Genomic DNA, 8,491 nt, shown 5'->3' with positions numbered 1-8,491 from the left:
CCTGTCAGTTTATCTGATAGCAAAAGGAATCCAGACGATCAGGAAGAAGGACGAGAATGAAAGTCTGCAGAGAACTGGACGATGACAGAGATGGAAAATAGCCTCAGGTGTTTGGAGGAGGTATGAGGTGGAGATTCCTTAAATGTTGTGGATGCATTGTCTCGCTCACCTCTTAATTCATTTATTTTTCTCTTGTGTTTTGTTACCCCTCCACTGTTTCTGCTTCATTTCCTCTTAAAATGCTTCGGAGGATCCAAGTTGCTGAGGTTTGAGGTGGTTGGAGTTGGAGTGGGTGACATTGTATGTTGGTTGGAAAAGAAAAAAAACAAGAGAACTGGTTTGCAGTCTTCCATGTTTTTTTTCTTTTGTTATTATTCTTAATAATTTGGTCTGAGTGTTTAGTTTTTTTTTAAATAACCTTGTGGGTTCTTTCTTTTATGGTGGGGGGTTACGACCCCGGCCTTACCCTCTTCCAGGCCTGTGTGTTTGTGTATGTTTTCTCCTTTTTGTTAGCAGGTCCTGGTTGAGTTGGAGTCTCCACCCTTTGGGCGGGCCTGGCCAGTCTAACAGAGGGTATCAAAGCTGCTGGGAGTCATGGTGTTGTCCCTCCCACCTGGTAGATGAAGCTGCAGCCTGTCCAACCCTCCAGGATTTATCTTTAGTTTAATTACATATGTGTTAAAATAAACCTTTGGTTAAGTCTTTCCCAGTCTCCCTCTTGTTCGTCATGACTTATTCGATCCGTCGTGACACCAGGAAATAGTCAGACCCCTCGCTTCATTAGGAGTTTCAGAGTCAGTAGATGACAGGAGTTCATGTCACGTCTGGAAGAAGGAAAATGGAAGCAGAAGGTCATGTGACCTCGCCTTCGTTCAGTTCTACTGTCACTGAGATCAACAATTTGACAGCTTGAAGCTCCGCCCCTCCTCTCAGCCGCTGTCAGGTGATCTTCTTAAACTTGTTCTCTTTTTAAAGTTCATCAAATCTCAGATTTCTGATCCTCAGCTTCTCTCTGTTTGAAGGTTTTCCTCAGATCTGCTCTCAGCAGCTTCATCACTGATTGAGTTCAGGACGACTCTCACTCTGACATCAACATCTCCACCTGCTGCCCCGCCCACCTGTGCTGCCCCGCCTCCATCCCAGGTGGACTCTTTCTTCCTGGTTCAGTCAGTGATGTGTGCTGCAGCTGCGTTGACTCGGTGAGTGGAGATTCTTCTTCTTCTTCAGCTCTGAAGAAACTGAAGTGAGTTTGTTTCTGGAACTTTGTCTGGACTAACTTGACTGTTTGTGAATGTTTGGAGAAGATCTTCTTCTTTCTCTGTAAACTCTCATCACTCTGCTGGTTCAAAAGCTTCATCATTGTTGATTCTGGATCAACAACATGGAGGATTCTTGATGATCAAGTCAACAACAATCAGATGATGTTTGTTGTGTTTTTACTAAACATTTCAAAGGTTTCATTTCTGATCCTAAACCTTTCTGTTCTCCTCCATCCAAATCTGTGAGTGAACAGAATTCAGAGGAACTCTGTGTACTGGAACAGAGTAATGTCATATTTCCTCATTCCATGTTCAGAAACTCCAACAACCTGAAATAGAAATGTTTGTAGCAGAAACTGTGAGACGTTAGTGGAAGACAAATGCAGACAATATTTTTTGTCCTTTAGTTCATCAAAACTTTAGTTGTTGTGTTCTTCATTAGTGGTTTTGTCCTGTTTTTTCCAGAGTTGTCTGTCTGGTTTTTCTAGTTATGTTCAGTCATTTGAACTTCATGATGGAGTTCATCATGAAAACTAAAAAAATAATACATTTATGAAAAAAAAGTTGTAAAATTATAAGAAAAAAAATCGTAATTTTATCTCATTGGGGGGCTGCACGGTGGCGCAGTGGTTAGCGCTCTCGCCTCACAGCGAGAAGGCCCCGGTTCGAATCCCGGCTGGGACCTTTCTGTGTGGAGTTTGCATGTTCTCCCCGTGCATGCGTGGGTTTTCACCGGGGACTCCGGCTTCCTCCCACCGTCCAAAAACATGCTTCATAGGTTAATTGGTGACTCTAAATTGCCCCTAGGTGTGAATGTGTGTGTGATTGAGGCCCTGCGACAGACTGGCGACCTGTCCAGGGTGTACCCCGCCTTCGCCCTTCAGTAGCCGGGATAGGCTCCGGCACCCCCGCGACCCCGAAAGGGAAGAAGCGGACAAGAAGATGGATGGATGGATGGATACCGCCATTTGCAAACAATCTTCAGCGATTGGTCTGATTCATAGCTGAGTCATCGAATCTACAGGAAGTACTGTCGCCAATCAGGAGTGAGATTATTGCAACTGTCCACCTCTTTCCACGCCTTTACCATGGGACCGCGGATGTAAACGCTGGCTCGAGACGACCGTGAAGCTGGCTTCCGATTTTTCCGAACAGGCCCAAAGGAAAAGAAGAAGAAGTTCGAAAAATACAGTGGAACGCTCTCGCTGTGAATCGGAAGCCAACTTCATCGTCGTCGGCTCGAGAGAATTGTACAAGTCATTGTTGAAGCCGAGGGAGAACCATTCCAACATTTGATTCTGTCAGCGGCCCTTTGGGATTTACTTACATTTATTCCTTTTTGTCGAGATAAAAGGAGCATTTGGGTGACGCCGTGCCCGAACTGCGCGCGGCCCCCTCGCGCGAGCCGCAGCATTACTTCACGTGCAGGTTTACAGTCTGATCAGATGCACGTGAGAAGCGTGTTCAGCGGTATTTAAAATAAATAACCGTCCTAACAAGAGAACAGCTGGATCTTTTTATCTGTTTGAAAATACGAGTGAAAAGTGAAAAATGAACATTAAACAAACAAAAAAGTCCAAAGCACATAACCTCAGAGTGAAATCTATTTCTACAGAGTAAATCCTCATCTAAAAATGTCGACAGCATGCTCCTCTTGTTGTTTTAAACTGCTGCATCGGTACATTCCATTGAGGAAAACAACAGTATGACAATGATTGGTACATTGTTGAATTGTAAAGTAGGTGTTAAAGGTCTTCACGGACCCATTGATGAAGTCTGCTCCCATTGGCTACCCGTCATGTGTCACTCAAACCCCCCAGACGGTCGACGTCAGACCCACAAACGCTTATTGAGCCATCTGATTGGTCAATTTATAACTCTAATAACTTGTGATAATGGAAAAAAATCTTTAAAAAAAATTAGGATTAGAAAAAAGAAGTTAAGCAGAAAGCAGCAGAGGAAGAATGGTTATTCTGACATATAAAATGACTGAGAAATAACTGTCTGTTTCTCAATGTAAGTCAATGGGACTTTGGCCTTTTTGTAACCCAGTGGTACTTCCTATATGGAACACGGAAGTAGGGGGGCTTGCTTCGTCCAGTTATTTTATATACAGTCTATGGTGTGAATGTGAGAGTGATTGAGGCCCTGTGACAGACTGGCGACCTGTACAGGGTGAACCCCGCCTTCGCCCATCAGCAGACGGGATAGGCTCCGGCACCCCCGCAACCCCGAAAGGGACGAAGCGGTCAAGAAGATGGATGGATCTCATTGGATTATGGGTAAAAGGGTTAATATTTTACGATAATATAGTTAGAATTTTATAAGGAGAATAAAGTCAATAGTCTGTTTACTAAGAAAAGTAAAGTCAACTAAAAGGAACAAGTCTGTATAAGAAGTAGAGTGGATAATAATAATAATAATAATAATACATTTATATGGTGCCTTTCTTGGCACTCAGGGTCGCCTCACAGTACATAAATAAGAGCGTAAAAACACAACAATAGTATAAAAACACAACAGTAAGTCAGCATTGTCCTTTTGTTCAGAATTGGTTTAATTCAAAAATACTAAGTCTTTAAGAATATTGAAAATAATTAGCAGGAAACTGGACCTCTTCAGAAGACAATTCTTTCTGTACAGGCAGTAGATTTCTGGTGTCCGCACTGTTTACGCCATCTGCAGTGTAGTGCAGTGGTCCAAAGGCATTAAGCTTCATAACCAGGACCAGAAAGAAGGAGCACATTCGTCCGATTCTGAAGTCTTTGCTCCCAGTCAGCTTTAAAATCGACCCCAAGGTCCTTTTATTTGTTTATTTAAGCCTAAATATAATTGAACCTTAATTTTTCTCAGGATTGTTTTGGTTTATGACCCTCCCAGAGCCCTCAGGTTCTCAGGTTCAGGTCTGCTGGTGCTCCCAAAAGTCAGAACTAAAATCTCACAATGAGGCCACATTTCATCACTGTGGACCTCGTCTGTTGAACAGCCGGTAGAACAGGGGTCTCAAACTCAGTTCAGCCGGGGGCCGCTGGAGGCTGGGTCTGGGTGAGGCTGGGCCGCATCAGGATTTTCACAAGAAAATCACTGATAAAACATTCCAATGTTTTCAAACATCTTTATTTTTAACACGAAATAATGAATTTAATTAATTAATTTAAAAAAATGAAGAAAAAAAAAATCATTAATAAATACATAAAATAATAACCATGACCATACAGCAGATTACAGACGACTGAAGAAACCACTTATTGACTCACTGAGTAGAGCAGTGTTTCTGAAACCGTGGGGCGCGCCCCCCCTGGGGGGAATGTGAATAAAAACAGGTTTACTTTAGTTATGGATAATGTGCCAAATCATAGTAGTTGATAATAAATTAAATAAAGCAAAACACCCTAAAAATCCATTTGGTAGCAGAAAGAGTCGCTGTTTACAGTGAACCAATGAACTGAATCTTTCAGAAAAGACAGAATTCATCACTGCTGTGGAGGAAACAAGGAAAGACTTGTTTTTACTTTGTCTGAAACTTTTGTAAGGATTCCTTAATGATAACAAAAGTACAATATTTTGAGGAGCGGCTTCATGTGATTCACGTGACAAATTCACAGCCTGCCGCTTGTCAAAAAGAGTGTTTGTCACCGCGCCGGGTGCTGGAGGAGCTGGATGTCTCACTTAGAATGAATGGGAGACACATAAGGCATTTTATTTATGTAAAAACTCCAGCAGAAATAAGAAATCTCCATGCACGCATCAAACACGAGCGCTTTGCCCTCCTCCACGAGCAGAAATAGTCCTCGTGCGAGAGATGGACTCCGTGTGCGTGAGCTATGTCCACGCGTGAGCAGAATCTTCAAAGGTGCTTCCACACCGGCCGCGTACGGTGCGTTCAAGAACGCGGTCTGCGCGGGTTTACGCGTGCTCAGCAGGTGGATCCACACCGGAGCAGCGCGGTTACGCACGCAGTAGCAGATTCTTCTTTTATTGTGTTTTTACTGTTCCTTAGAGCTCCTCTGCATCTACAACAGAGAGAATCTCAGAGCAAAGAGTGAAAACGGTATCCATATTTTTTGTTCTCACAACTCTGTCCTTTTAAATGTCTGTCTTGGTGTCAAATTAACCCGACCGGACACAAACCTCAATGATTCATTTCTCTTTGATCATGTTCAGCACTTCAGTGCTTTGAAGCAGACGCCGCACGAGTAGCTCCCAAATCAGAGTCCCTGATTGGTCACAGCTCTGTGCTGCTGAGACTGTGCATGGAAATGTTGAACCGGGTTGAAGACTCAGCGCGCGCTCAGTGCATGCCTGATTTGGGCGTAGAGCTCGAGACCAGACTTAAAAACTTGCTTAGCAACGCGTGCTCCAGACGCGGAGGCCAGGAATTCTGGTGTGCGCGTTTGCATTGACCTTTCAGTAAGTGCGCTGCTCTTAGCTCAGAAATGAAGGAGGCTTTGTAAATACAGACATTTAAAACTGAATAAAAATAGGTTTCTCTAGTCCAGAGTATCTCAATTATTATTCTATCACTCCCCCCAGCTCTCAGCTGCAAATATCATTAGTATCAGTTAATTTGCTCAAGTTAAACGTATATCTCCTCAAAATATTGTACTTTTATTATCATAAAAGAATAATTAAAAAAAACTTCTACATAATCTGTTTATTCATTTCTTTCTCTCTTTTTTTAGAATCCTTCCAAAACTTTCAGACAAAGTAAAAACAAGTCTTTCCTTGTTTCCTCCACAGTAGTTATGAATTCTGTCTTTTCTCAGAGATTCAGTTCTTTGGTTCTCTGTAAACAGCGTCTCTTTCTGCTACCAAATGCATTTTTAGGTTGTTTTTTCTATATTTGATTTATTATCAACTACTATGTAGGATTTTTGCACAATATCCATAACTAATGTAAACATGTTTTTATTCCCCCCCAGGGGGGCGCCCCACATTTCAGAAACACTGCTCAAGTCAGTCAATAAGTGGTTTCTTCAGTCGTCTGCATCTGCTGTATGGTCATTGTTATTATTTTAATTATTAATAATTGATTTTCTAATTCATTTCTTGAAATTATTTGATTAATTTATTTAATTCATTATTTCGTGTTAAAAATAAAGATATTTGAGAACATTAGAACGTTTTATCTGCAATTTTCTTGTGGAAATCCTGATGTGGCCCAACCTCACCCAGACTCCGCCTCCAGCGGCCCCCGGCTGAACTGAGTTTGAGACCCCTGCTATAAATGGTTGTATTGTTGAATTTAGCCTGCATGTTATGTGAAGAAAGCATGGCTTTTTATGTGTTAAAATATGACTTTTCTTTGTTCTACAACTTTTTTTTTGTAGAATTTTAACTTTTGCCTCCTTAATATATGACTTTATTCTCGTTAATTTATTTTATTTTGATGGTGGCCTTAATACTCTTTTTCTCACTTTTTTGCTTGAGACTCGCAGGTCTGGAGTTTTCTGTTTGTTCCATCTTCACTCTTTTTAAAGTTTTCTTTTCATGAACTAAAGTCACTAAAGGGGAAGTTTGATCCTCCAGTTGTGTTTACATTATCTTCACTTTAACAGAAATACACTTTTTGTTAGAAATCATCATAAAACCAAATAATCTTTAATAGAAATGAGAACAACTTTGTAGTACATTTTTCTCTTCAGAAGTTTATAAAAAAAGTAACTTAAAAGTAACTCAGGAGTCATGTGACACATTACAGTTTTTAGAGAGAAATATTGTAAGGTAATAGATTACTTTTGAAAAATAAGTGATCTTTAATCCATTCCAGTTTAGAAATAACTTGTTCAGCCATGTGAATCAAAGTCTATTGGAGCTTTAAGAGGAAGAATTCATGTCTTTCTGTCTTTCTGTTCAGTTCATTCTTTGATTTGTGTCTGTTGTTCTTGATGAGCTTCATGCTTCTTGAATAGTTTTGTTGTTTCTTTGACTGAATGAGTAAAATGTTGCTCCATCATGGAGTGTTTGCTGCTGCAGCTCCATGTCTCCATCTGGTGGAGGGAGAGCAGAAGTGATGTTCAGCAGCTGATGTTCAGCAGCTTCCTCTGATGATGATGATGATGGTTTCCTCTGCAGGTGAAGGCTGGAAGAAGGTGTGTGTGAGCTGATCCTGTGGATCCAGTCAATCCAGCAGCATGGATCGGTGGGAGGAGACACGGGAGGGAGCCCCTCCCTCTAAAAGCACTCTGTGTGGGAAAGATGACAACCAGAGCAAAGCTCAGAGGTGAGATAAACATATCCAACTCTCCAGGACTCTTCTCCATGTCAGAGCTCAGACCTCACACCAGCAACCTTCAGTCTTCACAGGAACCAACCTGGATCTGGATCCAGCTGTGTGTACTTCAGGAGTGACTGGTCAAAGGGTTACATTCCTAACTTCAAATACATCATCTCAGCAGTGAAACAGTAAGTGTTTGTCAGAGTTAAAGGAGTCTGGATAATAGTTCAGATGATCAATAGTTTTCAGATGAATGACTTGAGTTCTGGTTCAGTTCTTGTTTTTAGAAAACCTAGGGTTAAGCTTGATAACTTTGGAAAAAAAAGTTTTCAAACTAATGTATCATCTGCAAACTGACTAATTTTTTATGTATTTTTCAGATTTATTTACAAAAACAAAATAATGAGTTTTGTAATCAGTCTGTGGGTCTATCTATAGAAAGAGAAACAGTAATCAATGTTCTGTTTGGTGACTCGCTGTGTATAACAATCAATCTGGACAAGAGGAAGGAAAGAGCTGTTCCAGAATCCAGGAAACTGGAAGCAAAGTCAAATCTGTCATTGTAAATCTGTTCATCTGTAACTGTTAGTTAGTCATTTATTTCGAACAATATACACAAAGTACATGGTGAAAACAACAGAAAGATTTTATATAAATTATGAATAAAAAAATATTACACATCAATTTTGTAGTTCGAAATTCGGTAGGAAAAAGTTTAAAAAACTCATTTTCAATTCTACCCCCTAACAATATATATATATTTTTTTATATATATTTTATTTTTATAGGAAAGTTAGGTTACATTCTTCTTCTTCTTTTCCTTTTTCCTTTCAGCTTTTCCCTTCAGGGGTCGCCACAGCGAATCAGTTTCCTCCATCTAAGCCTGTCTTCAGCATCCTCCACTCTAACACCAGCCACCTTCATGTCTTCATTCACTGCATCCATAAACCTCCTCTTTGGTCTTCCTCTAGACCTCTTTCCTGGCAGCTCTAGACTCAGCATCCTTCTACCAATA

At 40.8% G+C, this 8,491-nt stretch overlaps 1 long non-coding RNA gene across 1 annotated transcript; it reads left to right on the top strand.

The window, feature by feature from the left end:
* The first annotated feature begins 6 nt into the window (after nt 1–6).
* LOC112140574 lies at nt 7–7,664 on the top strand. Its single transcript, XR_002918205.2, has 4 exons — nt 7–943; nt 1,023–1,199; nt 7,335–7,482; nt 7,557–7,664. It is a non-coding gene; the product is annotated as an uncharacterized LOC112140574 (long non-coding RNA).
* Nucleotides 7,665–8,491: the final 827 nt, after the last annotated feature.

This window comes from Oryzias melastigma, unplaced genomic scaffold, assembly GCF_002922805.2.
Source record: "Oryzias melastigma strain HK-1 unplaced genomic scaffold, ASM292280v2 sc00383, whole genome shotgun sequence".
Classification (NCBI taxonomy): domain Eukaryota; kingdom Metazoa; phylum Chordata; class Actinopteri; order Beloniformes; family Adrianichthyidae; genus Oryzias; species Oryzias melastigma.
Note: the sequence above shows the minus strand (reverse complement) of the source record. Positions and strands in the feature narration are given on the sequence as shown.